Here is an 18,558-nt window from a genome sequence, read left to right as displayed (position 1 = left end):
TGCCCTGCCCCAGAACCTGGGGTCCATCAAGTGGTACTTGGCCGCAGAACAGCGGTCCATAAAGTGGTACATCAACGCAATGCATGCTGGTTCTGGGAATCTCGGGCGCACAATGGCCACCTCACGCACGCTCCCCTCGGCACCCAATGGCGCACAGGTCATGTGGGAGACAAAAGAAAGAATTGAGCGAGGGGTAAGGTCACAAGGGTACACGTCAATAAGGCAATGCAAGGCGAAATGCGTACGGAGGGCGAAGTGAGAAAGCTCGTCCCTACCGTACGTCACCCCCCTGTCACCTACCCTACCCTTGCCCTTACCCCATATGTACAAAAATCTACACATTTACAAATTCGTCACTACTGTCACGTCTTCCCCATATTTCCCCTATACCAAATTCGTCTCCACAATCCCTCTACTTCAAAATTTGCCATCACCAAATTCATCATCAATCCTCATAAGGAGGCAGAGATGGAACATCAAAGCACAATGTCACACCCACGTCATGATGCGTCTCACAATCCAAACATTTGCATCATAAAAAATAATCAAAACATGGCATGGTGTGGAGTACCTGTCACCTCAGGTGAGTGGATGCAGATGGTGCGAGGAGATCCTTCATCCTAACTATCCTCTAAATGACTTTAACACACTTTACACTACCCGGGGTCTCTCCCTGCCAATCCATTGGCCAACTTACACTATGGGTTCTAAAAACCAATTCCCATTGACCAAACTGTGCTGCCTCTCAATTTGGGGTCTCACTCCCCCGATTCATCTCCCGGTGCCCTCGCACAATTTCTGGGCTGCGACGTCTAGCTCTCCCAACAGGTCTACCCACCTGCACACCTCCACCACTGTAGTTGCCACCCGAGCTTACCTAGCTCCTCACCCTAACCTAACTAACTGGGGACAGCTCCTCTCCTGGCTCTGTCACCCCATGGTGCCCTCTGGCACTGGGCTACCCGGGTCCGTCCTCCGGATCCTCGGGCCCCATCCACAACAACTACTACCGGCTCCCAGAGCCCACCTGCGGCCTCACCTGGCCGACATCCTCACAGTGGTGGAGTGCCCAAACCAACTACACACTAACAGGCTACACGCCCAGCCATTTCCACAACACTAATGCACCCATCCACATACCATTCTGCATCCGCACCACAGATGCCAATATCCAACCACAATTTACCTGTACCCTCTACCTAACACTTACACTACCCGCCCCAGGTATCCGTGATGGGGGTCCACTCTTCCCCCATTCACACCTTCGCACCATCCACTCCACTCCACAATTTCCACCATTCTCACTCCACGACCATCCATTCCAATACTCCAGATATTCCACACTACCATTTATTCCACACAGCCACATACACCTGTTGTTGCACACCTGTGCCCTCACACCTGGTGCCACCTGCACCCTCCTTTCTTCCTGGACCATTTGGTCAACACAACACGCAATCACCACCACTACTCCCTCATACATGGCTCCACACACCTGTTCAGTTGCACACCTGTGCAATCACACCTGTTCCATTCTCACCTGTTCAATCCCCACACACACGGCATCATCTCAGCTAACTACTCCCCTCTGAAACTTGCGCTTCCCAGTCATCCCTTTAAACTATTGCGCTCCCTCGTCATTATAATCCACACTAATCTACCTGCGTCCCCACTACAGGTATCAGTCACTATCTAAACCTTAACGTTACCTAATGTCCTCTTCGCTAGATCCCTATCAATATAACCAAGCCCTCCCTGGCTCGGTTGTCATAGCCACCCCATAAACTATTGCGCATTTGCCCCCACCTGTGAGGGATGGTGGATTTGCCATCCCACCACATCGGGGGTCTCTCACTATCAATTTGGCACACCTAAACCCAACCAATCAAAAATTCTGCCAATCATCGTACCAATCATCAAATTTCGCCTTTTTCTAATTTCGGGGCCGAAACACTATCATCACCCGTCTACTTATTACATCCTCTCGGTGCACCAATTCCCTTCTAAAGCTCGGCTTCGTACAGCCAAGCAATGAACGCGGCTTCTTTTGTGCCGGCGGCTGGATGCGTCCCGCATTCGGGGCAGGGGCGGGGGCTTACCCGGGCCGAGATCCCACGCACCACCTCGGCGTGGAGCCATCCAATGTCCCGATCTCGACCTGCCGGCACGTCTCAATAGAAAGTGGTCGCCATGACGACCCGTCCTATCGGGCTGCCCGCTCCGCCTAGTGGAGCCCGGACGCGGCCGTTCCACGCGAGGCCCAGCGTGGATCGCGCACGGCGGTCCTTTCGAACCCGCCGTGGCTCGGATCCCCGCTGGTTCTCGCGGCACGCGAAGCCCGGCACGCACCGAGGGCCCGATTCGGCTATAAGTCGCTCTAACCGCTAAACCGGTTACCGTCGATGCTTCACCTGGACGCTTACATGCATACGCTACCCCTTTCTTGCTCATACCTTTCCTTACACACCCAGGTACCCTCATTCTGCTCACCGAGTTGGTCACACACCTGACCACCGAACACCTTGGCACACATTCGCTCGCACACCTCACCAACACACCTCTTCGCGCCCCCTCCTCGGCCACCTCCTCTGTGACCATCACAGGTGTGCTCTTACTCACACACCCAACCACGTGCCTCACGACCAATTCAAGTGTGCATTCCCACTCACGCTCTACCATTCCAGGTGTGCATCCTTCCATTCCAGGTGTACAGCCTCACTCACCTGCCACAACCAACTCACGCTCCGTGTCACTCTCACTACTCTCACCTCCACTCTCGGTAGTGCACTCACCCTTACTCTCGACAGCGCACTCTTTCCTCATGCACCTGTCCGTTACACACCTTTCTCGCGCACACTCTTCCGCACATTGTCCCGTTACACCCTCTGTAACACTCACCACAGGCATGCATTCTCCCTTACTCTTGACAGCATGCGCTTTCCCCATGCACCCGTCCGTTACACACCTTTCTCGCGCATCCTCTTGCGCACACTTTTCCGTTACTTCCTCCGTAACACTCACCACACCGCGCTTCCCTGTGCTCCCTCGCACACACGCTTCGACCAACTCACTCTTGACGGCACACTCACTCCTCGGCGTGCACTTTTTCCTCACACACCCCATGGTCGGACATTCTCGCACACCTCTTTTTTCGCACACCTGACCTGTCGCACACTTCACCAACGGCCTCTCACGAACACCCGGATCCAAACCAATCCCCAAGCCGACTGAAGCTTTCCTCACATTATATACATTGCCACTCACCTCCGTACATCGTCTCCGCACCTCCTTTGCCACCTGCAAACTTTTTATTTGGTCAGTGAGCACCTCATCATGATTTGAACACAGACCTTGTACATATTCCATCACCTCCTCCTGGATTTCTCTTTTAGTTTCTGTCCGACCCTTCTTAATTTCACTCACCTCTTCTTTCACTTCCTCTAATTTTTGTTTAACCTCTTATTTCTCGGTGCGTCTCCTCAAGTTCGTCCTCTAAGGCTACCGTGACCGTCTCTATGTGCATCCTCACCTGCCGGTCCTTTGTCTCCATTATCTCTGTCACCTCGTCCACCCTCATTGTCAGTTCCTCCCGTACCATCTGACATTGCCTCTGCGTCGCTATTAATTCGTTTTTAATTTCTTTTTGTGTCGCCTTTAACCCTCCTAGTACCGCAGTGTTCTTTTGAACCTGCTCCACTAGTTCTATTTGTCCCTCCGTCAGCTGTTCCACCTCCTCCGTCAGATCTTCTATTCCCCCTTGTAACTTTGCCGTATTATTTCTCACCTCTTTCTCCATACGCTTCTCACCTCGCTTTACCTCCTCGCGTAGCCCCGAAACCTCCTCACTTACCCCTCGTCGTATTTCCTCCATCTCTTTTGTTGATGCCACCCTCATCTGTCCCAATTCATCCCTCTGAGCATCCAGTTTGGTTTCTACCCCGATTTCACCTCCTCTATCTGCTCTCCCATTTGTTTGATTTCCCTGGCAGATTGTTCCCCTATTTCCCGCAATTTGTCCTCCATCCTATTTTCTAACCCCATTAACCCATTTTTCACCCCCTCTAACTGATTCTCCTGGGCAGCCATTCTGTTTTCCACCCCCGTTAACCCATTCTTTACCTCCTTTATCCCGTTGTCTAACCCCTCACCGGTACTCCTCGCTTCGTCCCTCATTACCCCCATTTGCCCCATAATTCTGCTTTCCATTTTTTCACTATCAGCCCTCCTTTGCTCACTCTGCAGGTTGAGGGACGCCTGCATTTGTACTATACTGTCGTTTTTTTTCTGCATTTCCACCATGAATTGGGCCATGAAGGCTTGCATTTGGGCCGCGCTCATTGGTTCCGCGACCGTGGCCCCCTCAACCACGTGCGCGAGGGCGCCATTCTGTGCGTCTGAAACCTCCGCAACCACATTGATATTTTTCTCCTCCTCCCTTTCCTCCACATACATTTCCCCGAGGTCCTGGGTCGATTCCACCCTGTCTATCTCTCCCACCGACATCCGATCGCCTTGATTGTCCATGGCGCGATCTCAAAATTCGGGTTTTATAAAACAAAATAAATTTCGGCAGCTTGTAATTTTGAGCGCGTTAAGCGCGCTTCGGGTCCGATTTCGGGTCCGATCTCCCTCCTCGACACCAATTGTTACTCTAATAGTACAATTGGTGTTCCAAAATTTGGGCCTAACAAATTTAGTCCCAGGTCCGAATCCAACTCCTGACAACCAATTGTTACAGACGCGGTTTTAGATGTTATATTGACCGAGCGGTGGTGTATTTAACCGCGTCCGAACAGTTACTCCCCGATTAGAACCCGATTCCACCCGACGTTGACCAGATCACCCCACAGATATTCAATCGGGAAACCTCTAAAGCGACCGAAAGAGAATGAAAAAGAAGAAGAAGAAGAATACGGAGGAAGAACAGATTTATTATACACACACAAGCAATGGATGGAAAAAACAGTAACACAGCGAATCGTTAACTTACACTATTCATTTTTACTTAACCCCAAGACAACGAGCAGGACAGGACGTTCACACTTACACAGGGGATATTGCAGGCAGGTAGGGCTTGAGGTGGATTGCTTGAGAGGGAGGCAAAGTCGGAGGCAGCAGCTCTCAATTCCTCGCGGTTTTGGCGGGAAAACCCTCCGTCGCGTATCCGCTGCGGTAGACGTCACGCGCTGGTTCGGCACACCTGCTCCTCTTCTTGTGGTGGAGCCATCTCCCTCCTTTCAGCGCGTCTCTCCAAAGCTGGTTTCCTTGCCGAGTACCTCTCCTCTTTGGCTTGGAGCGTTTCGCATCTCACCGCTCCTCTTGGTGCCGCCTCTTTGCTCATCTCCCAGGTCATCTCCCAAGGCCTCTGGTAAAGCAGTCCCTTACAGTCGCTTTTATCACCTCGGGCGGAATTAAGCCGCCGGCTCCGAGGGCACGCCTAACGGGTCGCTCACCGCGGTGCTGATTGGCTGTTAGGGCTGGCTCACTCCTCCCCTCTTATGATGAGGTGGAGACACGCCTTTCTTCTCCGAGATTAGCACATGGGCAATGGCGGCCTGCGGGATTGAAAACAACTCCCCTTTTGAAAGGAACTTTGGAGAGCGGAGATGTTTGGGGAAATTGGAAGGGCCTACGCTTATTTGTTTGATACAATGCAAAATCAATCTAGTGGGAAACACATATTTAGCCTACATGGAATAAGGAAATACACTATTTAAAAGATATATCGTGACCTGCGTGTAAGTTTCATGGAATTAACTAGGAGGACGGCTGCGACCATTATTTACATTAACAGGGTGTTACCATACTTTTTGTAACGTTCACATTGTAACGTTTCCACATTCGTTACAATATATATATATGTATATATATATATATATATATATATATATGTGTATATATATATATATATATATATGTATATATGTATATATATATATATATATATATATAAGCAAAGATTTGCGGTTGGCAGTAAATCCAAATGACTCCATGGTAAGATCTCCAACCTTTAATTGAACAAACAATGACTCAACGTTTCGATTAACAACATGTGAAGCCACACGCCTCCATTAATCTTCCTCAAGAGTGATAAAATCATCTCAACATCCCCTTATATGCAAAGTGGGCGGGGTATATGCAAAGTGTGGTGGGCAAAGCTGGACAGCCAATGAAACCGTATCACACCGCTCTCGTGAACTGAGACGTTACTGACCAAATTCAAAAATCAACCGCATATTAACGGCTCAAAATAATCCTGTAAGCAATGCTTGATTATAACTCGTGTTTAGAAAATCAGGAACAATCATTACATTTAATTAAAAGTTAAACTTGTAAACAATTAAATGGTAAATTAAATTAAAACTGTAAATATATTAAAGCAAAATTTTTTAAGGTAAAATCAAATTCCCCACACAACAGGCTGAGACCGAGAGAACAACCAAAGGGTTTGTGTGTTCTCCCTTTTGTACCGGGGGTTTCACAGAGGGTCGGCAGAATTTTGAAATCGGCAGGAGTGAGGGTTAGTTTCACACCGGTTTTCACCCTTCGCCAAGCCCTTATGAGGGTCAAGGACAAGCTTCCGAGGAAGGATAGGTCAGGGGTGGTATACGTAGTGCCCTGTGGTTGTGGAGCTGAGTATGTGGGTGAAACCGGGAGGACCTTAGGTCAACGTATTGCTGAACACCAAAAAGCATTTTAATGTAATTATCCCAGCAGATCTGCTATTGCCAAACACGGCCTTAAGGAAGGCCACACACCTTTATGGGATAGGGTTAATATTTTGGGTTCCACACCCAACAGAAACAGAAGACGTGTTTTGGAGGCTTGGCACACAGAAGAAACTGTTACCTCGATCACACAAGAGGTAGTTGACTTACCGGTAGCGTTTGACCCACTCTTGTGCAAACGAAGCAGGCATTCCGTACTTTGAACAACGAGTCCACATAATATGTCACACAAGGTTTTTATTCGGACAATTTGCCCCCTCCCCCTCCCTCCAAACCACCCCTCTCCCAAACCCCCCCCCCCCCTCTGCTTCCACCCCCCCTCTGGTTCCCCCCCCCTATTACCCCCACCTTCCCGCATAGGGCCACATGTGATGATCTTGATATTATGGCAATTTTATTTTACCTTAAAATTTTTTGCTTTAATATATTTACAGTTTTAATTTCATTTACCCCGCCGCTCACCCCGACCCCGCGCCCCTCCTTCACCTTCCGAGGCCCTGCCTCGTGTTAGCTTGACTCGGGGACAGCCAAATGGGACGCGGGATGGATTACGCCCATAGAGGTAGAATTTAAAGGTGGACGCAAAATGAATGGGGCCTACTCTCCTGTCTTTGCACAACGCAGGTACTAAGAGGGGAAATGGCCTATTCTTACACATAACTATACTACAAATGGGCCTATATGTTGCTCGTGTGACCAAGGGGGGGGGGGGCAACCCTTTAACCTTTAATGACTTCAATGTGCCAATCTCAAAATCGCAACACTGCCCCCCTTCCTTGCCAGACTCGTCCCCGAGTCGAACCCACACAAGTGAGAACGACTGGTTTTGAGAAAGGTTTGGGACGAGTTTTTAAATTACGTGTGACACTTAGATGTGGTTCCCCTCTAACATTTAATCTAACTCCCTGTATGTGACAGTTTTACAACACTAGATATGTCCCACCTACTGCGTTGTGTAACTAACTCTCACCGTCTCACCCACAGCTAACCGAATTGCAGAATTGTTTTGAAACTAAACATTAAGCCAGTGGGTAGCATCTTATTTACAACACTAAACCTAATTATTTACATTTATATAACCCAGGACCTGTTCTTTTTGGAAAGAAGTTTGGAGGGGAGAAAACACAGCAATGCACCAATGCACCAATACACATTTCACAAAAAGTTCACATTACAAATGTCATACTTAAATGTCAGATTTGCTGCTTGGCTGCATCTTCTTGCTTCCTGCTTCATCTTCGGTGTGCAATAATAATAATAAAAAAACTTAAAGGTCTTCTTTCCTGGCACATCAGAATACAATGTACAAACCGTGTCCGTTTTTATTGCCAGCAGGGCCAATCTCATGTGGTCCGACTGCGTGACATCGACGCCACTTAAGACCAGTGGTCCGCAGGTGCAAGGTAAGTTTGCAGCAAATGACTGCTCAGCAAAAAGGCAAGGCCACAGAATGTGTGATCCATAAGGTGTATTGTGGTGCAGCAAAATGCAGCAGGGGTGCCGCACAGGTGTAGCCAGGTGCATTTGCGCAGTTCAGTGTTCCTGCACACTCCCCTCCAAAATGGGTCCATGGGTGGGGAGGAAGACAAAGCACAGTTAGCAAAGGAAAGGATGCAAGGGTACACATCAATACAAGGCAATGCAACATGAGGGGCGCGGGTGAGCGAGCGGAGCAAGCTCGTTCCTAACCGTTCGTACCCACCCCCCCCCCCCCCCCACCCCCATGTCAGCCTAACCTACCCTTGCCCTTCCATGTATACTCAAAGGCAAAAGTTATTGTGACACACAAACAACAAACAGAATCAGTGTTAAACTTTTACTGCCGCGAATGAAATGTTATTACATGGAAAGACAAATGTTTCAAGGTATGGTAACGATCAACAGTCCATAAGAACAGCACACCTGGCATATGCAAATGAGCCACAACACAAGAGGGGGTTCACAAGCAAGTTCACACGGTCAGTAGCGAGTGTGTCCACCTTGTGCATTGATGCAGGCCTGGCACCACCGCCTCATTGAGGCCACTAAACGTCGATGAAAGTCCTGGGGAAGATCATTCCATATCCGAGGAAGGATTTGGCGGAGTTCCTGCAGCGTTGTTGGAGGATACGGATGACGTCGTAAACGTCGCTCCATTTCATCCCAGACATGTTCAATGGGTGACAAATCAGGGGATCTTGCGGGCCAGGGTAACACATTAACATTGTTCTGATTAAAATACAGCTGTACAACTCGAGCAACGTGTGGTCTGCTCCACTGGAGACGTCAACGTCGATGTTCTGGCGTTAGAATTGGCCGTCGGGCTGGGCGCCTTGCACGGATGCCGTAGACGCGTGGACGTCGTCGAACTGTTCTCGCAGATACACCTCTGTTGCCAGGTATGGTACGCCGTACGGGCTGTAAGGGTTGCTGGCTGGAACCTGTGTCGGAGGTGCGTGGTTTGAATGCATCGGTCTTGACATGGGGTCGTTACTGGTGGGCGGCCACTACGGGGACGGTCTATAACTTGATTGTTTTGCTGAAAACGTCGCCATAAGTGCCAAATGGTGTTTCTATGGACGTTGAATCGACGAGCAACGTCACGCTGCGAGGTACCAGACTGAAGCATACCTATAGCTCTCCATCAGTCATTTTCCCCGAGGCGTGGCATGTCGAACTTGTTCCAGAATGATGAATAGAGGTGTTTTTCTGACTTCTGCACTTCTTAAGACTGCATTGAGTGGAAATGATAAGCGTCTGGTTGTCTGGCCTTTTGAAGTGAACATTGCTGGCCATTTTTCTCGAATATGTCATGCTTCTTGCAGATTTCGTGCAATTCGAACAACAATTGCTTGGTTGCGTTTCTTCGACCATTTTAACAAACTCTTTCTCTGGTTCAAATCCAAAAATTCATTCACAAGATTAACAATGAAAAAATTCCATGTCACAATAACTTTTGCCTCTGAGTATATTTACAAATTACAAATTCGTCTACGTCTTGTCTCCCATATCCCCCTCTGAATCAAATTCGTCTTCCAATCCCTCCCAAGAAGGAAGAGATGGAATTACACACAATGTCACACTTCCACGTCATGATGCGTCTCACTTACTCAACAGTTTACAAAACCTGGTGTGGAGTTCCGTCTCCCTTGGTGAGTGGATGTGGATGGTGCGAAGAGATTTCTCATCCTACGTCATCCTCTAATAACATTAACTCGTTTACACTACCCGGGGTCATGCCCTGCCAATTGGCATCTTTAAACTATGTGGTTCTAAAAACCAATTCCCATTGGCCATTCTGTGATGCCATCCGCATCCAATTTGGGTCTCACTCCCCAATTTTTCACTACTGTGCCTTTGCACAATTTCGGGGTTGGGTCATGTGGCTCCACTAGCAGGTCCAACTACCTGTGCACCTCTGCCACTGGAGTCGCCACCCGAGCTTACCTTGCTCCTTGCGACTACCCTAAATCGGGGAAGGCCCCTCCTGGCTCTCTCACCCCTCTGATGCCCTCTCTGGCATTGGGCTACCCAGGTCCTTCTCCTAGGATCCTCGGGCCCCACTGAACAAAACTACTACTCTGACTAACTGGCTCCCAGAGCCTACCTGCGGCCTCACCTGGCTGACAGACTACCAGTGGCGGAGTGCCCCAATAACCATACGCACCAATTAAACCACACGCCCAGCCATTCCACAGTCTCACGCACCCTACAAAGCACTACTTGCTACTGCCCGCACCACAGGTGTCAATATCCATACAAATTTTGCCTATACCCTCTACCTGGCTTTACACTACCCACCCCGGGCATCCGTGAATGGGTTCCATCTCCCCCCATTCACTCTTTCGCACCATGCATTCCACACCTTCTATTCCACACTTTTACTTTCACACACCATTTATGTCGCACACCTTTTGTGCTCACACACCTCTTTCCTCGCACACCTCAAACACAATTCCATTTGTCTTACTCGACACAATCCCTCACACACCCAGCATCATCTATCTAACTGCTTCCCCTACTCTCGTGCTTCCCCGCCATCCCTTTACACTGTGCACTGTGCACTCCCTTCGTCATTATCAACCACCTAAGCTACCTACGTCCCCACTATAGGTACAGTGTCATTACTTAAATCTCTGTCCCTAAGGTCTTCTAATTCCCTATCATTATCCTAGCCCTCCCTCGGCTAGCTTCGGTGCCCCTTGGAGGTAACCATTGCGGCACCCCCATGAGCCTGTCACTGCCATCCCCGTAAACTAATGCTCATGGGCCCTGGTCGTGTGAGGAATGGTCAAGCTACCATTCCCCCACGTAGGGTACACTACTCTCATCCGTCCGCTACACTTGAGCCTCTCCAAGTGTATGTACATTGTCACGGCTCGGCCTCGCAGGGCCGAGCGATCCATGCGGGTGGTTGGTCTCTTGTATGGGGTGTCCGTCCGGCATTTTCGATCCAAAGGGGGAGGGATGGACGGGCCGAGTTTCAGGGCTCCATCCCTGCGCGGGGCCTCGCGGTCCCACGCACGGTGACCCAACCGCCCACGGTCGGAGCACCGCACCTGCCAAGGTGCGCAGCTCCGAAATCTCCTACCTCCCTTTGAACCTCGCCGATTGCCTTTGCTGCCACGGCACGGCACCAACCATACAGTGCGCGGGCCGGCACGAATCGTGCACGTCGGACCTTGTGAACCCGCCGCGGCACCGATCCCCGCTGGTCCCTGCTGCACACAACTCACCGAGGGCTCACGTCGGCTATCCGTCCCGCTAAACGCTACCCCGGTCAGTGTCGATGCCTTAGCCGCGTCCTCACTGCTCGCGACGCACTCCGCACTCGCACACCCAGGCCCCCCCGCACCTCCCATACACTCCGTTACTGTACACTTTCCCCGCACACAGTCTGATGTGCATTCTCCCTCTCTCTGTCACACACTCGGTCATCGCACACTCTCCTTCCACATTCTCTGGTGTGCATTCTCCCTCACACACCGCACTCGCACCTGCACACCTAGGCGCACTCACACCTTTCACAAACTCCGTTGCACACTCTTCCCGCACACACTGTAACACCCACGGGTGTGCACTCTCCTGTTACACACCCAATCATCGCACCCCCTGGCACACACTTTTTTGTTACACACTCCGTAACACCCCCGGGTGTGCACTCCTGGACACACTCTGCAACACGCTCGGGTGTGCACTCCTGCACACACTCTAACACTCTCCTGTTACACACTCCTTTTCCACACTCGGGTGTGCACTCCTTCGCACACTCAATCGCACACTCTGGCACACACTTTTCTCTCACACCTCGGTGCACACTCTCTCTCGTACCGCGCACCAGTCACCCTCGTACACCGCACAATGGACCTTCCGCGACCGCCCGGGTTTCGTCTTTGTCCCAAGCGCGCCAAAAACCCGTTTGCGCCAAACACATTCGCGCCATTATTTCTACTCACCATGGGGACCTCCTTTTCCGGCTTCTTCGCCAGTACCTGCAAACCTTTATTGGGGTTAGCAAGCACGGCATCACGGTGTAAATGCAAACTTTGTGCGCATTCCATTTTCTTTCTCCCGCGACTTGCTCACTTTTTCTGCCGTCTCTTCGGCCCCAATTATTTCTTTTTCTAGCTCGACGACCGCCGGCGCCCATGAAATTTTCTCATCCAATTCGGCGACCATCGATTCTTCTACACCCCGTGTCGCTTCCTCCAGACCCCCGATCAACTTGGCTGTGCCTCACTCAAGCTCGCTCCCCACGCGTTCCTCACATCGCTTCACCTCGTCGCGTGCCACCGCGACCTTCCCGCTCAACATGCGCCCAATGTCCTCCCCCGCCTTTTTCATGTCACACATGGATTCCTCCCTCATCTTTTTTAATGACTCCCCTCGGGTGTCCATTCTTTCATTATTTTATTCATGTCATTCTTTAGTCCCCGCATTTCGTCCTTTTGGGCATCAATCATTTCCCTTTTTGATTTGTCCATTTTCGCAATCAGTTGGATTAGGAGCAATTCAAGGCCAGATGAGGCTCGCACAGCGGGCTCGGCTGCCGCGGCCACGTGCGAGGCACCGCCATTTTCTTCGCCAGCAACCGCCCCCTCTTCGGCTTCCTCCACGACCAACTGTCTCTCCTGCAGGTCCTGGGTCATTAATTCTTCCTCTATTTCTACCCCCAGCATTCGACCGCCTTGGCGAGTCATGGCACCAAGAGCCTTGGTATCTAATAAGATTTATGTTATAATGAAACAACGTCAACTGGGACGACGTTAAGCAGGGATGCCCTGTATTTTGATTTCCAGAAGCAAGGATGGAAAACAGGATGATGTTGAGGAGATAGAAGAAAGATATTTGGGAAGAAAGAAGCAAAACGAGGAACATGGCGGAAAGGCCTATTCCGAGAAAAGGCCTTGTCAATATCTATTTTGCACCTGCTAAACAAACCCCCACAACTCCCAAAACGAGATTCCCGAACAGTTTTCAATCCTGTAAAAAGTAACTCAAACGAAAACGGAATTAAAATGTACAAAAATAACAGGCGAATTCAACGGAACCCTCTAACAATGAAACGCGCCGGTTAAATAAATGTCCTAAAGTGGAGCGCTCCCACACCAGACGGACACACGGACGAAGGGATAAAATAACGTGGAAAGGAATGGGTGTGTGATTTATTACACTTCGCTCAACTGGCTGGTGTGTCAGGGATCGTCACGCATGAGCACTCAGTCTGGACACGGCTCTGGTGTTGGCGCGAACCTCTCGCTCCGCGCTGCCAGGCCAGCGCACACTGTGGTGGCAAGCCTCGCGTCCCCGCGTGATCGCTTGTGAGGTCCCGCACATGAACGCAGGGGAGGAGATTCGTCAGCGTTCCACCATCTTTCCACCGTCCATCTTCGCCCAACAAGCAAGGGTCCAGGGTCAAGAATGCAAGGGGCAACGTCAAGTGCAGGGAGAAGGTTCAGAACAAGGGAGGGTGCAGCGCAGGAGGGAAAATGTTGGTCTCCTCGTACTTTTAATGTCAGCTCGTCACGTCACCGGCACTTCTCCTCCAATCAGTGCGTCGCTTGTCGCTCGCCTCTCACGTCCTCTGTGGTCTTCGCCAATCGGTCCTCGGCTTCCTTCTCAACCTTCCTTCCACCAATCCGAGGGAAGATGCTTGCCCCACCCTCTACCAATCGGCGGGCTTCATCCTGCCTCGTCTCCCAATTGGTGGTGTCTCGTCCAATCGCTGCCCACTGGGCGTGTCTATTGCCTGCTTGCTCGATGTTTTATCGCCATGTTGGCGCAATGCGTGGGCGCTTCCTGCCTGCACTTCCGGTGAGTTTTAATGTGGGGGGAATTTAATTAGTGTGTGTGCTGCTATTGGGCGTACCTAGTGTCTGTTGGTGTAGTGCCATAAGGGACAATGGATAAATCACAAGGTCTCACACACAGGGGAATTAGCATAATCCCTACTCTAGTTAACACGAGGCCATCCTTGTATGACCACAAATATACGAGCTTAATCCGACATCCGGGCTAGACATATCCTCTACTTATGTACATCAAAATGGTTGTTCTTCTTCACATGAGTCGGGAGCATGATATCGACACAGATCTACCTGATCTATATATCACTCTACCCCAAAATTCACAACAGTATTGTATTTTTAAAAGTCCATTCTCCTGAAGAAGGAAACACTTGTGCCAAAACAAAATACCTACAATAAACATAATAATACAGTATAAATTACATATATGATGTCACTTAAAAATACACTGTTATGGTTTAGTTTTGGAAGAATAAAGTGCACTGCGCAGAATCATAGATTATAAACGGGGAGGAACAACTGACAATAATCGCAAAGATCTAACTCGAGTAGCCTCAAAATGAATGTCGCTGGTTAGATTTCTACCTCTTGGGTGACCATCCTCACGAAGGCTACCATCCCCACAATAGCAACGTACAAAACGGCCATGCAGACTTCACCGTGCTGTTTAACCCTCCGGGGATCTTTGCCTGGCCGAGGGTTAACCATGACCATCACCGCCGCGCCTCGGCACAATGTACCATTTCCTGTGTGTTTTATATTTCACGGCGATGGCCCCGCTTCACACAGGGGTGACAAAGGCTTCATTGGCTTGATATGGGTGGGAGACGGGGAGCGAGAGAGAGAGAGAGAGAGAGAGAGAGAGAGGGTGTGTGAGAGAGAGAGAGAGAGAGAGAGAGAGAGGGTGTGTGTGAGAGAGAGAGAGAGGGTGTGTGAGAGAGAGAGAGAGAGAGGGTGTGTGTGAGAGAGAGAGAGAGAGACTTTTGTATCTTTTTATTATAAAAATAGAAAAAGAAAACCCCCAAATAGGGGTCACATTGTCATTTCAAGCAGAGAAACAAACAAAAAAATATTAATACAGTAAAATACAGTAAAAATTATGCACAAAACATTTCACAAAACAGTAAACGTTTCTCCAGGATTTTACAAATGACTTCTTTCACGCACCATTTGGTCTCAAACTGTGGCAGCCTTCCTGTTATGGAGAAAAAGGCAAAGTCTAACTTTACACGGCTCGTCACAAGATTTTTAAACAAGAATAAGGCATTTTCCTCATTAGCTCCGGGATCATCAACTTTTCTTTTTCTTGATTTATACACTGCCATTTTTGCCTGTGCAAGCAGGAAATTACCTAACACATCATTCATATTCTTGTGTGAGATGTCTAAGCCATAAATGAAAACACAAGTGTTGAAAACCAAGCCAATCCTGCCAAAACAATTCTTAAGAAAGATAAATAAAGGAGCCAACCGTTGACATTCAACATAAATATGAAAGAGGTTTTCAGGTCTTTTACAAAAGGGACATTCATCTGCTAGGAGACTTGAGAAGCGGTGCAGCAAGTGGTTAGAGGGGAGGATCCAGTGTGCAAGTCTCCATTGGAGGTCACCATGTCGTGGCGGCACAGGAGGATGATAGAATCCTTTCCAATTAGGAAAATATGGGGGGGAACAAGGTAAGAGGTCTCTCCATCGAACCCTCCGCTGTGTCATTTGCCCTTGCAAAAGGAAACTTACGCAACCCAAATAGAGGTCTTTTTGTTTCGGAACCCCATTGAATCCTATGCTAAAGGGGGTACACGGAGGAGAGTTGGCAAGAGAAAACTTGCAAATAAGTTCAGGAAAGGTAGCAGGAGAGGCACCTTGTTCGTTGTCTGCTTGGACTTGCTCCCAGTTAGGTGCAAGCTGTACATAGGTATGAAGCACACAGCGTAGCATACGTGCCACAACTCTGGAGGATCGCACGCCAACCAGGCTTGCCAATGCATCAGCTCCGATCCAACTGCCACTTGGGCTTAAAAGATCGGCGACCGATTTTATGTTCTTCGCGACAAAGCGTTGAACGAGGCACCTATCAGCAGGCATATCATGGAAAATTGAATTGTAAAACAAAGGTTCCATCAAGAACATTTGCTTTGTGTATGAATGCGTAGCTCTTGTTGTTGTTAGAGTTCGCCATGCGTTTAGTACACTTTGATAAAACCTGGAGAGGGGAGACATATCAAGATGCGAGAGATCCATCAAGAATATAGCGTGGTCATAGCCTAGTCTCCCCGCCTGCTGCAAAAGGCGACGAGCGACGCCGACCCAAGGTGGAGAGGGGTGCATGTACAGCATGCGTAGAGCAACCGAGAGTCGAAAGGCCATTAACCGGCTCTTTATGTCAACCAGGCCTTGGCCTCCATCGGTCAGTGGCAAGCTGAGGACCTCGGGTCGCAACCAGTGCTTTCCATCCCAGAAGAAAGACACAAAGCACTTCTGGAGCTGTTGAAGCAACACTACCGGAGGGTGCAGCACAAAGAACCTGTGCCATAGGGTAGAGGCCACCAAACTGTTGATCACCAAGACCCTTCCACGATAAGACAGTTGTGTTATCAGATTTCTCCATTTTTGCAGTTTCCCTTCAACAAGATCCAACAGACCAGCCCAATTCTTTGCTACTGTGGCGTCATTACCCAAGAACACTCCAAGGTATTTCACGCCATCAGTGGCCCATGCAAGAGGAGCAGGAAGTTTGGGTGCCGAGTGACATGACGGACCAAGCCAAATGGCGCTCGTTTTCTCCCAATTCACTTTGGCTGAAGAAGCCTTTTCAAACACGGATAGACAATAACGGACAACGTTAATGTCATTGAGGTTCCGCACAAAAACACACACATCATCAGCATATGCCAGCACCTTAATGGGCCGTTCAAGATGAGAAAAACCAACCCCGGTTAGTCTAGCACGCAAATAACCCAGTAAGGGTTCGATGGAGAGAGCATAGAGCAAGCCAGAGAGGGGGCAACCTTGTCGAATTCCCCTGTTGACAGGCAAGGGTGTAACAAGTCCATTGTTTATCTTAAGCACACTAGAGATATTGTTATACAGTATCTTAATGTAAGAAATGAAGGTCGGACCAAGTCCAAACCGTTCAAGCACTTTGAAGAGGTACCGATGATCGACGCGGTCAAAGGCCTTCTCCTGATCAAGGAGAAGAAGTCCCAAATCTGTGGGGTTTTCTTTGCACAGTTCAATCATGTCTCTTACGAGGGAGATGTTGTCATAGATGGAGCGCTTGGGTACACAATAACATTGGTCTTCTTTCAACAATGAGGAGAGATGAGGAGTAAGTCGCAATGCCAGGGCTTTTGAGAATACTTTATAGTCTGTGCATAGCAAAGAGATTGGGCGCCAGTTTTTAATATAGAGCAAGTCTCCTTTCTTTGGAATGAGGGTGAGAATAGCCCGTCGGCAACTCTGAGGGAGCTCTCCAAGCTGGCAGCTTGCGTTCAAGGTGTTGAGGAGTTCGGGACCCAGTAGATGCCAGAATTTATTATAAAATTCAGTTGTGAGTCCGTCCAATCCGGGCGCTTTCCCAACAGCAAGGCTGTGCAGAGCGGCGCCAAGTTCGTCCAAGGTAATGGGCCCCTCCAGGTAGGAACGTCCACCCTCACACAACACTGGCAGCCCTACGGAGATAGAGGCGACACTGACGGGATTTATTTGCTCCATCGAGTATATTTTCGAGAAATATTCCTTTGTGAAAAGTTTAATAACTGATTGGTTGAAAGTGATGGATGAGTCTGCCAAACGCAGTTGAGAGAGCTGTTTGTTCGGGAGGCGTTTCTCTAAGGAAAAAAAATACTTAGTTGGTATGTCTGTCTCGTTAAGGTGCTGCACCCTCATCCGAACTAGGGCACCACGTGCATTCCTCTCAGTTATTTCTTTCAATAAAGACTGTTTTTCGGTTAAGGCTCTTTGCACATTATTATTTTGTCCTGTGACCCTCTGAAGATGTAAAATCTCTGATTGCAATAATTTCCTTGCTTCATAATCAGCCCTTTTTGAGAAGCTCTGGTATTGTTGGCAGAAGCCTTTGATTTGGGTTTTTACTAGATCCCACCACACCAGTGGGTTAACAGAACAGCTTAGCTTCCGTTCCAAGAGATCTGTCCAGAAAGATTCAAAAGCCTGAATAAAGTTGAAGTCTTCTATTAAACTATTGTTGAACTTCCAGTGAGAACTCCCTGGACACGGTTTCGAGAGTTGAACGAATGCTCGAGCTAGGAAGTGATCGGAGAAACCGGAAGGCACGATGTCAGATTTGCAAACTCCATGTAACAGGTGAGAATTTACATAAATGCGATCAAGCCTCGCAAGTGAGATGTGGTTGTTGGAACAACGACACCATGTGTAGGATTGTTCGGAAGGGTGTTGCAAGCGCCAGACATCATGGAGATTATATTTTGCGATGATATTTGCAAAGAGTTTTGCGGTACATGGTTGAGGTTCCGGCCCGTTTCGGTCGCATGAGGCATTAACAGTACAGTTAAAATCGCCACC

The sequence above is a fragment of the Myxine glutinosa genome, chromosome 10, assembly GCF_964187855.1.
Source record: "Myxine glutinosa chromosome 10, kmMyxGlut1.1, whole genome shotgun sequence".
NCBI classification, from domain to species: Eukaryota; Metazoa; Chordata; class Myxini; order Myxiniformes; family Myxinidae; genus Myxine; species Myxine glutinosa.
Note: the sequence above shows the minus strand (reverse complement) of the source record.